The sequence below is a fragment of the Ahaetulla prasina genome, chromosome 6 (assembly GCF_028640845.1).
Source record: "Ahaetulla prasina isolate Xishuangbanna chromosome 6, ASM2864084v1, whole genome shotgun sequence".
Taxonomy (NCBI): domain Eukaryota; kingdom Metazoa; phylum Chordata; class Lepidosauria; order Squamata; family Colubridae; genus Ahaetulla; species Ahaetulla prasina.
The window spans coordinates 88074135-88091745 of record NC_080544.1 but is presented as its reverse complement, the minus strand read 5'-3'; positions in this window follow the sequence as shown (position 1 = coordinate 88091745).

The following is a 17611-nucleotide window of genomic DNA, read 5'->3' as shown; positions in this document are numbered from 1 at the left end:
TGACCAGCCAGCAAGAGTTGAATATATATATTTAAAACTCCATACCTCCTGGAAAATCCACTAAAAAGGAGCAATGTATTAATATATCTATAGAAAAAGCAGTATAATAAAATATGACTTAAGAATTTCACTGCATCTGATTCACATGCTAGCTTTGAGTTCCAAATTTCAAAGTGATATGAATTTATCTTTGCTGTATTTTTAAAACTGAGCTCAATATATATAACCTCAGTGTTGTTTTCTTTTATACATCTGTGTACTCACATTAGACCCTTAAACTGAGACTTTTGGGATACCCTGTATAATAAACTGTATGTAATTCCACAATTCTGGAAGAAGAAAGGAAAAAATGTTCTAAATGGATCAATCAATATTGGTTACATGGAGGTAAGTCCCATCAGAACGGGTGAGAAAAAGCAATTCAAAAAGATGGGAAAGTCATATATAAATCCAAGGAGCATCTGCAAATTAAATAAATAAATAAAAATCCATTACAGGCTAGTATAATGTTAACTGTATATCCTTAGAAATCTTAAATACACAAAACCGTTGTGATTTCATCCTCCACTGACTTTAATACATTTCTAGAATTGAACAATAATTTAATATACATTGCTCTGTACTCATCTCTTCATTTTTCAATGTAACTTCTGGCAATTTTTTTTTCTGCTGTGTTTTTCCCTCTTATCTTGCCTCAGTTCCCTCCCCTTCTCTCTCCTGTTTGTTCCATGAATCCAAGATCATCCTTCTTTTAGAGGAATAAGGTATTTTAATAACAAAAAAAAAAACAAAACCCCACACATAGCACCAAACTCTCATTTTATTTTCTACCATTTTCCTACCTATTGGTTGTGCAAGGACTTTTCTTCCTTTCCAAATCAAATCTGGCTTCAAAAAGGAAAGAAGTCCTTAGAGCAAAAGCTGAGACAAGAATTAATCAAGTCTTCACTGCTGCCCTCTTCAGTTATTTTTTTAAAAAATCCCACACTCCTATATTTCCTCGTCTTCAATCTTACAACTTGCATATTAAAATATGACTGACATATAGGTGGCCCTGTGCTCTGGTCACATGGCATATGTTAATTAGGCTGCCCATATAAGAATGCCTGTGTCACATTTTTATCATGTGACTAACCATTCATCATCATCATCATCATCATCATCATCATTTTAGCAATTGTCTATCCATTGCAGGATGAAGGCCTCTTCCGCATGTTTCCAATCTATACGGTTCTGAGCTTTCTTTTGTTAATTTGGCATGCAAGACTTGCTGATGTTATCAGTCTATCTTGTTTTAGGTCTCTTTCATGGACACTTTCTATCAAGTGGGACTAACCAGTGATTCCAACATTCAGTTTCGCTCTCTTATAATCTCTACTACCAACCTAGAATAGGCCCATGGATTTCAAGTCCTGCTTTGTTACATAAACCATTACTATTTATTTATTTATTTATTTTATTTATTTATTTATTTTATTAAATTTTTATACCGCCCTTCTCCCGAAGGATTCAGGGCGGTGTACAGCCAAGGTAAAACACGAAATATATACAATTAAAACATTTAAAACCTAGCAAATTACAATAAAGGCTGATAATTAAAATTTAGTTTTAAAATTTTAGAAATATTAATAAGACCCCAAACTAAAATTTAACACTATTATGCCAGTCCCGCTTGAATAAATAGGTGTGTTTTGAGCTCACGACGGAAGGTCCGAAGATCAGGCAATTGACGTAAGCCAGGGGGAAGTTCGTTCCAGAGCGTCGGTGCCCCCACAGAGAAAGCCCTACTCCTGGGGGCCGCCAGCCGACACTGTTTGGCGGACGGCACCCTGAGGAGACCCTCTCTGTGAGAGCGTACGGGTCGGTGGGAGGCATAAGGTAACAGCAGGCGGTCTCGTAAGTACCCGGGTCCTAAGCCATGGAGCGCTTTAAAGGTGGTAACCAAAATCTTGAAGCGCACCCGAAAAAACACAGGAAGCCAGTGCAGGCTACGGAGTAGTGGTGTTATGTGGGAGCCACGAGCGGCTCCCATTACCACTCGCGCAGCCGCATTCTGGACTAACTGTAGCCTCCGGGTGCACCTCAAGGGCAGCCCCATGTAGAGAGCATTGCAGTAATCCAACCTAGATGTAACCAGAGCGTGAGTGACCATGCATAAGGCATCCCGGTCAAGGAAGGGACGCAACTGGCGGACCAAGCGAACTTGGTAAAAGGCCCTCCTGGAGACGGCCGCCAGATGTTCATTAAAGGACAGCCTACCATCCAGGAGGACGCCCAAGTTGCGAACCACCTCCTTAAGGGCCACTAACTCGCCCCCAACAGTCAGCCGCGGATGCAGCTGACTGTACCGGGGTGCCGGCATCCACAGCCACTCCGTCTTGGAGGGATTGAGCTTGAGTCTGTTTCTCCCCATCCAGACCCGTACAGCTTCCAGGCACCGGGACAGCACTTCGACCGCTTTGTTGGGGTGGTCCGGGGTGGAAAAGTACAGCTGAGTATCATCAGCGTACAGATGATAACTCACCCCGAAACCACTGATGACCTCACCCAGTGGCTTCATATAGATGTTGAACAGGGTAGGCGAGAGTATCGACCCCTGAGGCACCCCAGAAGTGAGGCGCCTCGAGGACGACCTCTGCCCCCCCCGTCAACACCGTCTGCGACTGGTCAGAGAGATAGGAGGAGAACCGCCGATAAACGGTGCCCCCCACTCCCAATCCCTCCAACCGGCGCAGCAGGATACCATGGTCGATGGTATCAAAAGCCGCTGAGAGGTCTAATAGGACCAAGGCAGAGGAGCAACCCCTAGCCCTGGCCCTCCAGAGGTCATCCACCAACGCGACCAAAGCCGTCTCAGTGCTATAACCGGGTCGGAAGCTGGACTGGAATGGGTCTAGATAGACAGTTTCCTCCAGGTGCTGGGGGAGCTGCCATGCAACCACACTCTCTACAACCTTCGCCACAAAGCGAAGGTTGGAGACTGGACGATAATTTCCCAAAATAGCTGGGTCCAGGGAAGGCTTCTTGAGGAGGGGTCTCACCACCGCCTCTTTCAAGGCGGCGGGGAAAACCCCTTCCACCAAAGAAGCATTTATAATCCCCTGGACCCAGCCTCGTGTCACTTCCTGAGCAGCCAGCACTAACCAGGAAGGACACGGGTCCAGTAAACATATAGTTGCATGCAACCTCCCCAGCAACCTGTCCACGTCCTCGAGAGCCACAGAATCAAATTCATCCCAAATAACATCAACAAGACGTGTCTCTGTCATCTCGGTTGGATCACCGCAATCTTGGTCCAAACTATCCCGAAGCTTAACGATTTTATCGTATAGATAACCGTTAAACTCCTCAGCTCGTCCCTAAACTAACTAAGCCATGAAACATGGTTTTCAAATTACAGTGGCTGTAATCACCTAACATACTAACGTATATGTTTAACTAGGCCTTTATCAACTCTCGGGATAGTAATTCATGCATCCAGTGAAAAGAACTGCAGTTCATAAAAGCTTTTTTGTCATAATAAATGGGTTTTTGCTTTTTGCAGAAAATGTCCGATATCATCCGATAGGTATTTTGTAACTTCAACATTATAATATGTGGTATGATTAAAGTTGAGAGCTTTGACATTTATGGCTTTGTTGCTTAAGACAAATGTGTATCTGCTGATTTTGAAAATATTCTCAGATGTTATTCACTATTTATTATAAATGCTTTTATGTTGTTTCAATTATTTCAACTCTTAGCAATTCCCAAGCAATAAATAGTATATTAATAATATACTACTCAAATAATCAAAATCCAACATAATAATGTGACCTAGAACAATTTGTCAGCCTGTAAAGCAGAAGTCTTCAAACTTGGCAGCTTTAAGACTTGTGGACTTCAACTCTTAGAATTCTCCAGTCAGCAAGCTGGCTGGAGAATTCTGGGAGTTGAAGTCCACAAGTCTTAAAGCTGCCAAGTTTGAAGACCTCTGCTGTAAAACATAGCGAAGTTTAGCATCAGAATCTATGGCTACATCCTGGCTTCTTCTGACTATTCACACACACCTCAATTCCTGAAGTCACATTTTCAAAAGCTCTCACCATGAGCAGGAGCACAAATCTTCTATCTGTTGGGAGGGGATTTTCCATAAAGAGGAGCTCTTGCAGAAAATGGACAATTCAGAAACCAAACCAGGTTTTTGGACTAGTCACACTGGCCACGATACCCAACCTAGAAGAGCACCAAGGCTTTTGGACAGATTGAGATTACATGGACACAGTACAAATTGGCATCTCTGCAGTGATATCAACTGAAATGGCAATTAAAGAAACATTAAATAGGTACTAAAACCTATGAAGAGAACTTCCAAATATGAATAGTTTTCAATTTGAAGCAAACTTGAATTGTTCTGTCAGTTAGAAGATAAAATTTTGCGCCACTGCTTTGAGCGAGGAAGAAGCAAGTCGCAGGACTGGTTTCATGGTCTTGATTCTCTTTGCCAATTCATTGAGTTAATTTCATTGGGACTAGGGCATGGTTTACCAAGACACACTCTGCATCCAGTTTTCATTAGAAGGGTTGGAGTTCTACAAAACATGACGACAAGGAAGCTTCTTGACCGTAGGAAATCTTGCCTCACCCTGGCTTCTGACTCTTCCCATTCTCAGTAGAGGAAGCGTGGTGTCATTGTATCTCTGATGTTTTAAATTAAGCACTCAGTTGTGAATGCATAGTTGTTTTTATTTATTTTTAAAATGCCTTTATTATTATTATAGATAACTCAAGATGGCAAATTTTCCTCCTCTTATTTTCCCCACAACAACTCTGTGATGAGTTAGGCTGAGATAGTGACTGGCCCAAAGTTACCCAGCCAGCTCTCATGTCTGAGGCAAGATTAAAACTCCCAGGCTCCCAGTTCCTAGCCTGGTATCTTAATCACTAGACTAGGCCAAACTGGACCTCAATTTTAAAAAGCATCCAATGGCAATCTTGGGAATTGGGACAATGATTGGATCCTGTTTTGTTTTATTATTCAACTGGCCAGTGGTGTATTCTTTGGTGCCTCATTTAAAGTACTTTCCACTGTGAAGCTAAAAGTAGTAAGAACTACAGCCTGGCTCAAAACTGAAAGAAAATTATATTAATGTAGTTGGGACCAAAGCATATCATGAAGACTCTGATGGAACATAAGAGATATTTGGAATATAGGGAAAGGATTTAGAAAGCCAAGGGGAGACTTTAATTCTAGCACAATATTCATTCCTCTTTTGGGTTCCAGCCAGCTGTGCTCTTTTCCAGCATATACCATTCCATCTCTTAAAACGTCATTTGATAGCCTTAGTGGGGTACTTAAAATCCCTTCAATAACAAGAACAACAAAATTACACATTCAAATATATTCCAATGGCTTCCTCTAGGGCATTGTCAATTCTTCTTTGTCCACATAAATTTCTATGTCCGGAAAACACATTCTCTACAATATTACAATTTAGAATACAAAGATACTTGACTGTTAATTTAAGTCAGTTAAAGCCTTTCAAAAGAGCACCATCTGGTGGTCCATTAAATTCACTGTTAGAAACAAGCAAAAAAAAAAAGACCCAATAAGTTTAAAAAGATGGAATTTTAATTAGTACTTTTTTAAAAAAATAGTGATTATTGAAAATATACTCTGCAAGATACATTGAGAAATTATGTCTATTAATTCAAACATCAGAGAAATGAAATGGTGCTGCTTGTTTCAAAATTAATTTGAATTTCAGTGGTTATTTAGAAAAATAATAGGTATATTTAGGTTTCCTCTGATCATGCATAACCCCTAATGTCCAAATGATCTTGTTTTTGTTTCAAAAATAGAAAAAGTGTTTTGTTATCATCTTCTTCCAGAAACATTTTAGAACTTCCCAGTCCAATCTACAGTCTGTCTACATTAATTTAATGAAAAGAAGGACTAGGAGTGACACGATATCAATGTTCCAATATCTAAGGAGTTGTCATAAAAATGGAGTCAAGTCTATTCTCCAAAACACAAGAAGCAATGGATGGGAACTAACCAAGGAGAGAAGCAACCTAGAACTATGGAGAAATTTGCTGACAGTTAGAACTTAGAACAATTAATCGATGGAACAACTTGCCTCCAGAAGGTGTAAATGCTCCAACACTGGAAGTTTTAAAGAAGAGATTGGACAACCATTTGTCTGAAATGATATAGGGTTTTCTTCTGAGCAGAGGGTTGGACTAGAAGACCTCCAAGGTTCCTTCCAACTCTGTTGTTCTGTCTGGCGGTTTTTCATCTCAATCACTTTCTATGTCCAACCCTACTCTTATCAAACTTTGCTAGATGCAGGTAGTTCTTAACTTACAACCATTCATTTAGTGACCGTTTGAAGTTACAACAGCACTGAAAAAAGTGATTTATGACTGGTTTTCACACCTACAACCTTTGCAGCAACCGCATGGTCATATGATCAAAATTCAAATACTTCGCAGCTGGTTCATATTTATGACAGTTGCAGTATGCCAGGATTATGTGATCGCCTTTTGCAACCTTTTGACAAGCAAAGACAATGTGGGAAGTCAAACTCATTTAACAATTGGGCTACTAATTTAACAACTGCAGTGATTCACTTCACAACTGGGTCAAGAAAGGTTGTAAAATAGGGCAAAACACACTTAACAACTGTTTCACTTAGCAGCAGAAATGTTGGGCTCAATTGTGGTCGTAAGTCAAGGACTAACTGTATTACCATCTGCTATTTCTGAAAAACAGTTGTGTCCTCTACAAAATTTGTTGCAGGAGTCCCTCAAATAATAATAATTTGAATTTTCTTAGAGATGCTGAATACAGTATATGGTTTAAAAGCCAAACCCAGCCTTCAAGGCATCACTGGATGTTAATCATGCTTAATACCTGCAAGATGACGAGAATACCATTTTTTTCCCCAGTGAGGCTTTTGAACATGTACTGTTCTTTATTAATTTGCTTTTTTACATTTTATTTGATTTTCATGCTTGATAGTTATATTGCTAAAATGATGATATGATAGCTCAGATTGTTTTCTGGAGATAGTAGTACCCTACAGCAGGACAGACAAATGAATTGATTAAATAAAAAACAATGGTAACAAAACCAGTAAGAATTTTCAGGTATATGAAATCTACTTGTAACTGCAGAATACTAAAGAAAAGTTTCTTTTTCTCCCCTTTCTCTGCAACACCTTTGCACAGAATGCTTTTATTAAGAAATCAAAAGTCACAGAAGTTCAAAAATTGACCGCAATGTAGTTCTGAGGTAAGCAGGAGGAGTGGGGAGAACTAGGCTGAGAAACTGCCTCAGGTAGGGCTACATTCAGCTTGCCAAAGAATTTAGAATGTAAAAATGAAAGGAGATTGGTAAATATTGGAAGTACTCGTCAAAGCTGAAGCGTAGCAAATAATCATTATAGTCTTTAACAATATGACTCACCAAGCTGAGTAATTCACTCCTATAATATTGGAGGGAGGGGGAACAAAACTCAAAATAACCTGTATAGCTTTTTCTGGGTAAAGATATTTATCACTTATATCTTTTATGTACACTGAGAGTTTATGCACTGAAGACAAATTTGTTGTGTGTCCAATCACACTCAGCCAAGAATTCAATTCAATTCAATTCAATTCAATTCAATTCTATTCTATTCTATTCTATTCTATTCTATTCTATTCTATTCAACTCTACTCTACTCTACTCTACTCTACTCTACTCTACTCTATTCTACTCTATTGTCCTGTCCTGTCCTGTCCTGTCCTGTCCTGTCCTGTCCTGTCCTGTCCTGTCCTGTCCTGTCCTGTCCTGTCCTATATAGTGATAGCAACCATTGATGCTGATGATCATGGTAACTAAAGAACTCCTCAAACCTGTAGAAATAATTCAAACAAAAAGTAGATTTAATTTTCCTGAAATTTGCCTGGACTTGCTTTTTGTGCCAAATAGCAAATTCACAGCCATCGCTTGCTCCCTGATCATTTTTCTGTTTCAATTCACATTTACAGCAACATAATTTTATTAGTGCCATGATAGCTTGTGACCAGTGACTTGAGAAAGAAAATGAAACTCCACTTCAAAACTTTGTTTACTACTCATGGCATACGTGCTATGTTTAACCAAACATAGTACATTTTGGCGATTTGGTGATTTCTTTTAATAATAAGTCCTTAAAATGCATGCATACATAAGAAGCTAAGATAGGCTAATGTTTTGTCCTACACCACAATGTGGCTTGCTTATTGTTGATTCAACATTATTCAACAGACCATAGTTAAGCAAACTTTGCTTCAAGATTGTATGAAAATCCAAATACAAATAAGAATTAAATATTTGCATAAAATATATGCTAAATGTAGCTCTGGTTTCCATTCCCAGTGCTGTTGCCAGAATCTGGTCTTGTAGTTCCATGGTGAAGTTGGTAGGAAAAAATTAAAAAGTTCTTGGTTGGTATTGAGCCTGGGTATTATTGCCTAGTATTGACTCCCAAAAATGATCAGTGGGGCCAATGGCACTTATAAGCCAGAGGAGGTCAAATACTTCTTTATGCCTAAAAATTCCCTAAACAAACTTCCTTCCAGGAAGTGTTCACCTTACAAACATTTGCTTAATGATGGCTCAAAGTTGCAGTGATGCTGAATAAAGCAGCAGTCACCAACTGGTGGTCCTCAGACCACTGGTGGTCCGCGAGAAAATGTTGGAGGTCCACGATGCACCCAGGTGGAGGAGCTGCTCTGGGATAAGCAATGGCCAGTCCTGTGACTAGAGCTCTGGAAGATGGGACTGGCCAGGCAGCTCATGGTGGGACTGTAAATCTCCGCCTTTGAGGGAGGTTCGTGCCAGCATAGCCCTCACTGGCTGGAATGAGGTAATGGTGCAAGGGGTGGTGGTTCAAGTGGGCTGAAGCAAGGGGTGGCAGGAACTCCAGGCTGTTTTTTCCCCCTCCTGTAGCTTCCTGTTGGCTGAATCCACCAGTGGCTGTCCCCACCCCTTGCCCTCCCTTCCCAGTCACTCCTCGCCTGGTAAGGGAAGGGGAGGGGGGATGAAGATTTGCTCCATATTTCAGAATGGGAGCAAAGCTTCGTCTCTTGCTGGATTTTTGTCTCTTTCTCTCTCCCACTCTTTCTCATGGGCTAGCCAGTGTCTTGAGGCTGAGAGGAAGTCAATCATTCCCCCCGAGAAACTGAGGTGCAGGAGCACCAACAAGGGATGGAAGAAACGACCACGAGATCCAGTAAGAGACAAAGCTTCACTCCCATTCTGGAATATGGAGCGAATCTCCATTCTCCCATTTCCCTTGCCAGGCGAGGAGTGACTGGGAAGGGAGGGTGAGGGGCGGGGACAGCCACTGGTGGATTCAGCTGACAGGAAGCTACAGCAGGGGGAAGAAACAGCCCAGGGTTCCCACCACCCATTGCTTCGGCCCACCTGCACCGCCCCCCCCTTGCACCATTACCTCATTCCAGCCAGCGAGGGCTGCACTGCAAAGCTGCAAGTTTCTTCCATCCCTTGTTGGTGCTCCTGCACCTCAGTGTCTCGGGCGGACGATTGACTTCCTCTCAGCCCCAAGACACTGGCTGGCCCATGAGAAAGAGTGGGGGAGAGACAGAGAAAGAAAGGGGGAAGAGAGATGAGAAAGAAAGAGAGGGGGGAGAGAGAGCGAAAGAGAGAAAGAGAGGGGGAGAAGGAGAGAGAGAGACAGAATGAAAGAGACAGAGAAAGAGACAGAGAGAGGATGAGACAGAGAATGAAAGAGAAAGAGAGAAAGAGACAGAATGAAAGAGAGAAAGAGACAGAATGAAAGAGAATGAGAGAGAGAAAGAGACAAAGGGAATCAGAGAGAAAATGAGTGAGAGAGAGAGAAAGGGGGAGAGGGAGGGAGAGAGAGAGAGAGAAAGAGAGAGAAAGAGTGGGGGAGAGGGGGGGGAGAGAGAGGAGAGAGAGTGCCGGAAGTTTCCCATCCCATCACTGGGAATCCAGGCGCTTTAGCAAGTGGTGCACTGGATTCGTATTAGTGGTCCACGGGATTTAAAATTATGAACTTGGTGGTCCCTGAAGTCCAAAAGGTTGGGGACCCCTGGAATAGAGCATAGATAGATGCAGCTGGAGAGGTGGTCAACAGTATTAAATATCTGGGGTGCAGATAACTAACAATCTGAACTGGTGTCTCCACACGTCAACCTTAGTGAAGCATGCAAACCACCATCTGCATTTCCTACATCAGATGAAGAGAGCATATATTTTTCCTTGAGTCCTGGCAACTTTTTAGAGGCACAATTGAGAGTGGTTTTAACAAACTGCATCACTGGTTTGGTGGCAGCAGTGCCTCAGATAGAAAGTCCATTCAGAGAGTGGTAAGGACAGCCGAGATTATAGGAAGCTCGCTTCCCATTATAAAGGATATTGCTTATAAGCGCTATGTGCTTAAGAGCTTAAAACATTGTTAGAGACCCCCCCCACACACACACACTTTACAGTTTGTTTCTGTTGCTCCCCTCTGGGAGGTTTCAAAATATTTCTAGCAGGACTGCCAGATTCTATAACTACTTTGTTTCCTATGCCATACATCTGGTAAACTCACAAGATTCGGTTTTCTCACCATGTATACATCCAAACTAGACTGTATTATTTATCTAGGTCATATATATGTGGATATATACATAATTTTGTATTGTTTATTTTATTTTGTCATGTTTATGTCATGTTTATTGGAAGTCGTGGCCCTTTGAGAGCTGTATGCAACAAAATTTCATTTTAATGTATGTCGATTATGTACATTCAAAGTGACAATAAAGTTATTCTGAGTGACAGAATATTCCTCACAATTATTGCCATCACAAATCCCGTGATCGATATTTGGGTGCCTGGAAATTAGCATATATTTACAATTGCAGCATCCTATGATCACCATTTGCAATTTTCCCAAAGGCTTTCCAACCACTAAGTCAATGGAGGGAATCTGGATTCACTTAATTGTCTGATTTGCTCAACAACCAGTGATTTAATGACTATGGCAAAACAGTCCTAAAACTGAATATGATATCACTTAGACCATATCACTTAGTGATGGAAGTTTTCCCCAATTGTGTTTGTAATTGGAGGACTACCAGTACAGGCCAAATAAACTACCGTATATACTCGAGTATAAGCCGACCCGAATATAAGCCGAGGCACCTAATTTTACCACAAAAAACTGGGAAAAACTATTGACTCGAGTATAAGCCGAGGGTGGGAAATGAGGCAGCTACTGGTCAATGTAAAAAATAAAGATAGAGCCAAGTAAAATAACATGAATATTTATTTGAACGAAAAACAATAAAAGTGCAAAAGGGGGAAGGAGGATTCCCAGCTCTAAACAAAGGGAAATCCCGGAATGCCAGCGCGAAAGGCGGTGCTCGCGTTCCTCCTCCCTTGCTCAAAAGCCCCAACATGATATTGGAATTGGATGCCATTATATACCTGCTGAGGGGATAATTTGAATAACTTGAAAGATATAAAAGCTCTAAACATATTTGTTTAAAAATCTAAAATCTATACTTAAAATAAATGAATATAAAGTAATAAAGTTCTTTAAAGTTGTAATTCACTTTGCTGCTGAAAAAGAAAGGAAGCTTAACACCTTAAATGGTATTTATTAACTGAAATATCATCAAATCAAATATATAATGAGGTATATTATAATGACCTTTGTTTTCAGAAAGAAGCATGATGGAAGTTTTTCAATAAAGGGGGAAATATAGAAAAACTTAGTGTCATGCTCATATATCATCTTTACAGATGTTGTTAACACTATACTATGGCAGCATATGATGGTACAATGTTTCAATCATTTTCAGGATGAAAAACTCATCAATGAGGAGGAGTATAATTTATTAACCTTGTATGATATCAGTTTCACAAGGACTCTAGAAGGACCCGAGGAAGAAATCTCTGCCCCCTCCCACTTTCCCTTTCCAACCCAGCCTTCCAAGGGGACCCGAGAGGAAGAAATCTCTGCCCCCTCCCCACTTTCCCTTTCCAACCCAGCCTTCCAAGGGGACCTTTGAGGGAGAAATCTCTGCCCCCTCCCCACTTTCCCTTTCCAAGGCAGCCTTCCAAGAGGACCTCTCGAAAAGAGCGAAAGCTTTCTCCTGGTCGTTTACCACCACCATACCCTCCACGCCCGGCCATCCTAGGCTGGGTTAGAAACAAGGAGGGGAAGTTCAAGGACCACATCGATGGCACGAGCTCAGATTGCCGGCTGGGGATGATGGGCGCTGCAGTGCGATCTCGGAGAGACTAGGGGAAGAAAGAATGACTGTTTCCCCACACCCTAGGATTGGGGAAAACATTGACCCCCCCCCTTAGTTGCGGGAGAAGGGTTGCGCTTCAAAGCAGTCGCCTCCATCCATCAATCCATCCTTCCTTCCTTCCTTCCATCCATCCATCCATCCTTTTTTTTTTTCCCAGCGAGCGTGTGTGTGACATGCAAGCAAGACGCCTCACGGGCATGTGAACTGGGTATGTCTAGTTTAGGGGTGACATGATAGGAACATTCCAATATCTCAGGGCTGCCACAAGAAGGGGGAATCAAACTATTCTCCAAAGCACCTGAGGGCAGGACAAGAAGCATGGGTGGAAACTAATCAAGGAAAGAAGCAACCTAGAACTAAGGAGAAATTTCCTGACAGTTAGAACAATTAACCAGTGGAACAACTTGCCTCCAGAAGTTGTGAATGCTCTAACACTGGAAGTTTTAAGAAGATATTGGATAAGCATTTGAAGTGGTATAAGGTTTCTCATGTAAGCAGGTTAGACTAGAAGACCTCCAAGGTCCCTTCCAACTCTATTATTCTGTTTTTTTGTTCTGTTTTCTTTCTAATCTATCTATCTATCTATCTATCTATCTATCTATCTATCTATCTATCTATCTATCTATCTATCTATCTATCTATCTAATTAGCTAGCTAGCTAGCTATCATTATCTCGCTTCAAAAGACAAAACTTAAACACGGTTGTAGCTGAATAGCCCTACATAATTTAGCTTTTTCCAAGCTGGTGATTTCCAAAGGCTTTGAAATGCGACTTTCCTCCTCTGCCAGGATAAGCTGATGTGCTCAGAAGGCTGGGAATGGTGGCATTTCCCTACATTTCTTGTGGGCAGAAGGTGGACCCCTATGTTTCCTTGAAAACACCTCCCAATATTTATTAGAGTGACTTCTCTCCCAGAAGAAAGGTGCGAGCGCTGTTTAACAATCCCGTCAGCTAAATCCTATCGAGTCAAAGGCCAGTCAATGGGGCTAGGATGAAATCTGGGTCACCAGGGACCCTTTTTGTGCCCGCTCTCAACCAGGGCGGGCCAAGCAGCCACTCTTTAGCGGCTCTGGAATGGATGTTGAGGTAACCCAAGAGGCAGCCTCTTTTCAACTCCCCGCCTTTTTAAACGCGTCCTGCCGGGCGGCGACAGGGACGCGGACACCAAAAGCGGCGCCTGCTCTTCTCCGCTTTTATTTTATTTTAGTATTCAATCGGCAGCAGAGGCTCGAGCCTTCTGGGGCGCCGGGAAAAGGAGCCGAGGAGCTGCAGCAACGTTGCAAGAGAGCAGAAAAGAGTGGGTGGGGGGAGAGAAGCAAAAAAGAAGAAGAAGCAGCAAGCTTTCCAGCCGACTTCGGTGTGGCGCGAGAATCCGATCCACCGCCTCCTTCCCCCGGCCGACAGGGCTGAACTGCCGCGCTGCACCACCACTTCCCAAAACAGATTTCCAGACTTGGAAGCAGCCCGCCACGAAAGGAGGAGGAGGAGGAGGAGGAAGCGAAGGCGAGCGCCGGCTGCTCCTGCTGCTGTTTCGCGCTCTCCGCCCCCTTCCAGCGCCTTGACGCAGAGCGAGAGAGAGTAGAGAAAGGAACCGCGCCGTCCGACCGGCTGTGTGTGTGTTTGTGGTGGGGGTCTCGTCCCAGCCACCCACCCACTCGCTCCCTTTCCCTCTTCGGAGCGTGGGCTGGTCTTAGAAGCCGCGCTGTCCCGGCGGGGCCGTCGCCTCCTCCTCTTCCTCCACGCTCGCTCCTCTTGCACGCCCCTCAACCCCCCCATCCCCCACCCTCTCCGCGCGTGAAGGTCACCTCCTCCCTCTTCCAGGCGGCGGCGGCGGCGGCTCCGAGCGGAGCGCCACAGCCGGCAGCTCCGCTTCCCTCCCACCTTCCTCCTTGCTAAAGGGCCAAAGTCGGCTCCCCCGCCCGCGGGACCCGAGCAAGCCGGTCCCAGTCCAGCCGAACGGTGAAGGCGACATGCCGGCGCCGCTCCGCTTTTACCGTTCGGCTGGACCGGGACCGCTTGGCTCGGGTCGCAGTAACTCCACCAGGCTGTGCCGCGAAGAAACCATTTAAAAGCCCGCCAGGCTTTCTTCTCCTCCGTGCTTCAAGTTGGGCTTTTAAATGGTTTCTTCGGCACAGCCTGGCGGAGTTACTGCGGACCCGAGCCAAGCCGGTCCCGTCCAGCCGAACGGTGAAAGCGAGCGGTCTCAGTAACTCCGCCAGGCTGTGCCACGAAGAAACCATTTAAAAGCCCAACTTGAAGCACGGAGGAGAAGAAAGAAAGCCCTGGCAGGGCTTTTAAATGGTTTCTTCGGCACAGCCTGGCGGGAGTTACTGCGGACCCGCTCCGCTTTCACCGCTCGCTGGACCGACCGGCTTGGCTCGGGTCGCAGTAACTCCGCCAGGCTGTGCCACGAAGAAACCATTTAAAAGCCCAACTTCTGAAGCACGGAGGAGAAGAAAGCCCTGGCGGGCTTTTAAATGGTTTCTTCGCGCACAGCCTGGCGGAATTACTGCGGACCCGAGCCAAGCGGTCCCAGTCCAGCCGAACGGTGAAAGCGGAGCGGCGCTCGGCATGTCGCTTTCACCGTTCGGCTGGACTGGGACCGGCTTGGCTCAGGTCCGCGCGGCGAACTGCTCAGCCTTGGGCAAATCCCGCCGGACGATCTCGCCGCCTCTTTGGCGTCTCCTGTGCGGGGTTCCCGAAGTACATCGAGACGTAGACTCGAGTATAAGCCGAGGGGGCGCTTTTCAGCACAAAAAACGTGCTGAAAAACTCGGCTTATACACGAGTATATACGGTAGTTAGAAATTTGTATGATCAGTTTGGTTTGCAAGAGCCCCTTTTGAAGATCCCCCTTTGATAAGAGATTTACCCATCTCACACTGTTCTTTTGTGTTGCTATTGAGCTAATGAATACATTTCCTCAGGAATCGTCTTTGGCCGACTTCTGGTGTTTAGAAAATTTGTAAAGTCATATATCTTTTAATTGTTAATTTTAGTATTAAGTTTAATTTCTTTTTTATTTTCTTCTAAGAACATTGGTTTTAGTGGTTGCTTTTTATTGGTGAAATGACTTCCAGGTGAGACAAATATTTTTGGATTTTTAATTTTATTGTCTTGAGTACTCATTTGAAAAGGAGTATAAATGAAACCATTAATCCTAGATGCCACAAAAACTCTCAGTAGAACTAGAAAGAGGTGGCCATTAATATATTTCAATGCTTTAATTTCTTCCACAGGCAAATTTTCTATTTCACTGGCAGCTAGGTATGTAACAGCTGCAATATTACCCAAAATTATTAAACTTCTTGGCTCTAAAGATAATTTACGCAGTTAAAATGGTAAATGTTTTGTATTGAGCTGGTAAAGATGTGATATGCTTGGTTGTTTTGCATTCATAATATAATAGCACAGGCTACAAAATAATAAAATAGTTTAGATTTATTATACATTCTGATTAATACTGTGAAATTTAATTACATTATTTTCTGCATCAGGAGTGTCCATAGACGAGTAAAAAAAAGTCAAGGTAGTGGTCATCTCCATATGATCTTACCCCTGTCCTGCATTGTTTGAATTAAGGTGTTGTTTTTAAATCTTTTGCAATCACAATTTACCAACTTATTATATAGTTCTGGAATGACATGAATACAAGATAGTATTGAGATATATATGTGTGTGTGTGTGTGTGTGTGTGTGTGTGTGTGTGTGTGTGTGTGTGTGTGTGCTCATGAGAGTTTTTTTATTTAAACAATCAATTTATATGGCTGCCAATCTTGCAAATATGACTCTGGACAGCTAATAACACATTGAAACAATAATATTAGCAAAAGGTAATTGTTTGATAATTGGTAATTATTGTCAATTAGATGTTTGTGTACACATACAGAAGGCTATCATTTTATACATGAATGTTCAGAGAGGCCAAGATATTTACTTCTATGTATTATTTAAATACTATTTAAATATTAATTAGCATTTAAATTAATATTAATACATATTATTTATTAAAGACATATATTTTATATATTTATTATTTAAGTAGTGTTGCTATTGTTGCTAAAACTGAATCCTAGATTGTTTCTAAATGTAACAGTACAAGTGTTTTTCAAGGGGCTTCTCTATGGATACAATGATACAAGTTTCTCCCTCCCTCTGTCAAAACTGGAAAAATGTGAGATTAAAAATCTTGCATAGAAGCCTTTAGTTCTTCTATCTTGCACTGGAATGTCCAGATTTTAATAGATGTTACTGTACATCCAAAATTAAATCAATGATAAAACGGCACAAATAGTAACACGGCAATTAATTAATTCCAGAGTTGTAAACATGTTTAATTAGAATGTATTTATTAACAGTAAATTGTAAAGTAATCCTTAATTCAGACACATTATAAATAATGTATGGCTAAGTAGAGGAAAACAAAGTTCTTTTTGTTATGGCCGAGTAGGCTGAAGTCAAAGTATTTCTTTTCTTGCATGCCTTCTAGCTGATGCTTGCTATTGGCTCTCTGAAAGCTTTCTACCAAAGAGGCTCTGAATGGACGTTTTACAAAGAGACACATCCTATAGATTGACTGGTTTATATTATTACATTATTTCTGTGTGACGAATATATGGCTGACATGCAAATCTATTCTAAGAATTAGTTTAGAAAACTAAACAGAAAACAAAATTTTCAAACAGAAAAAACTATACATGCTTTATTTAATAATGTTATATTGGAAATGCCCCAATATATTTCTATCATAAGGCTCAGTTTCTGTTTAATTGTCTAGAATGTGATTTTTCTACGAAGGCTTGAATAAATCTCACAAGATGTTAAAGGGTAAAAATTATTGCAGGCACTCAGCCATTTGCTTCCATTTCAACACTGCTTATCCCCTTAGAGATGCTAGAAAATAGAAAATATACATCTACACTCATTGGGGAAAGGGAAGAAGAATCTGTGGCTTTTGTCTGTCATCAATTTTTATAATTTTTTTAGGAGCAATTATGCTGCCAAAGGCTAAGACGCTGAACTTGTCAATCGAAAGGTCAGCAGTTCAGCGGTTCGAATCCCTAGTGTGGCGTAATGGGGTGAGCTCCTGTTGCTTGTCCCAGCTTCTGCCAACCTAGCAGTTTGAAAGCAGGTAAAAAATGCAAGTAGAAAAATAGGGACCACCTTTAGTGGGAAGGTAACAGCGTTCTGTGCGTCTTTGGCGTTTAGTCATGCCGGCCACGTGACCACAGAGATGTCTTCAGACAGCAATGGCTCCTTGGCTTAGAAACAGAGATGAGTACCGCCCCCTAGAGTCGGAAACAACTAGCA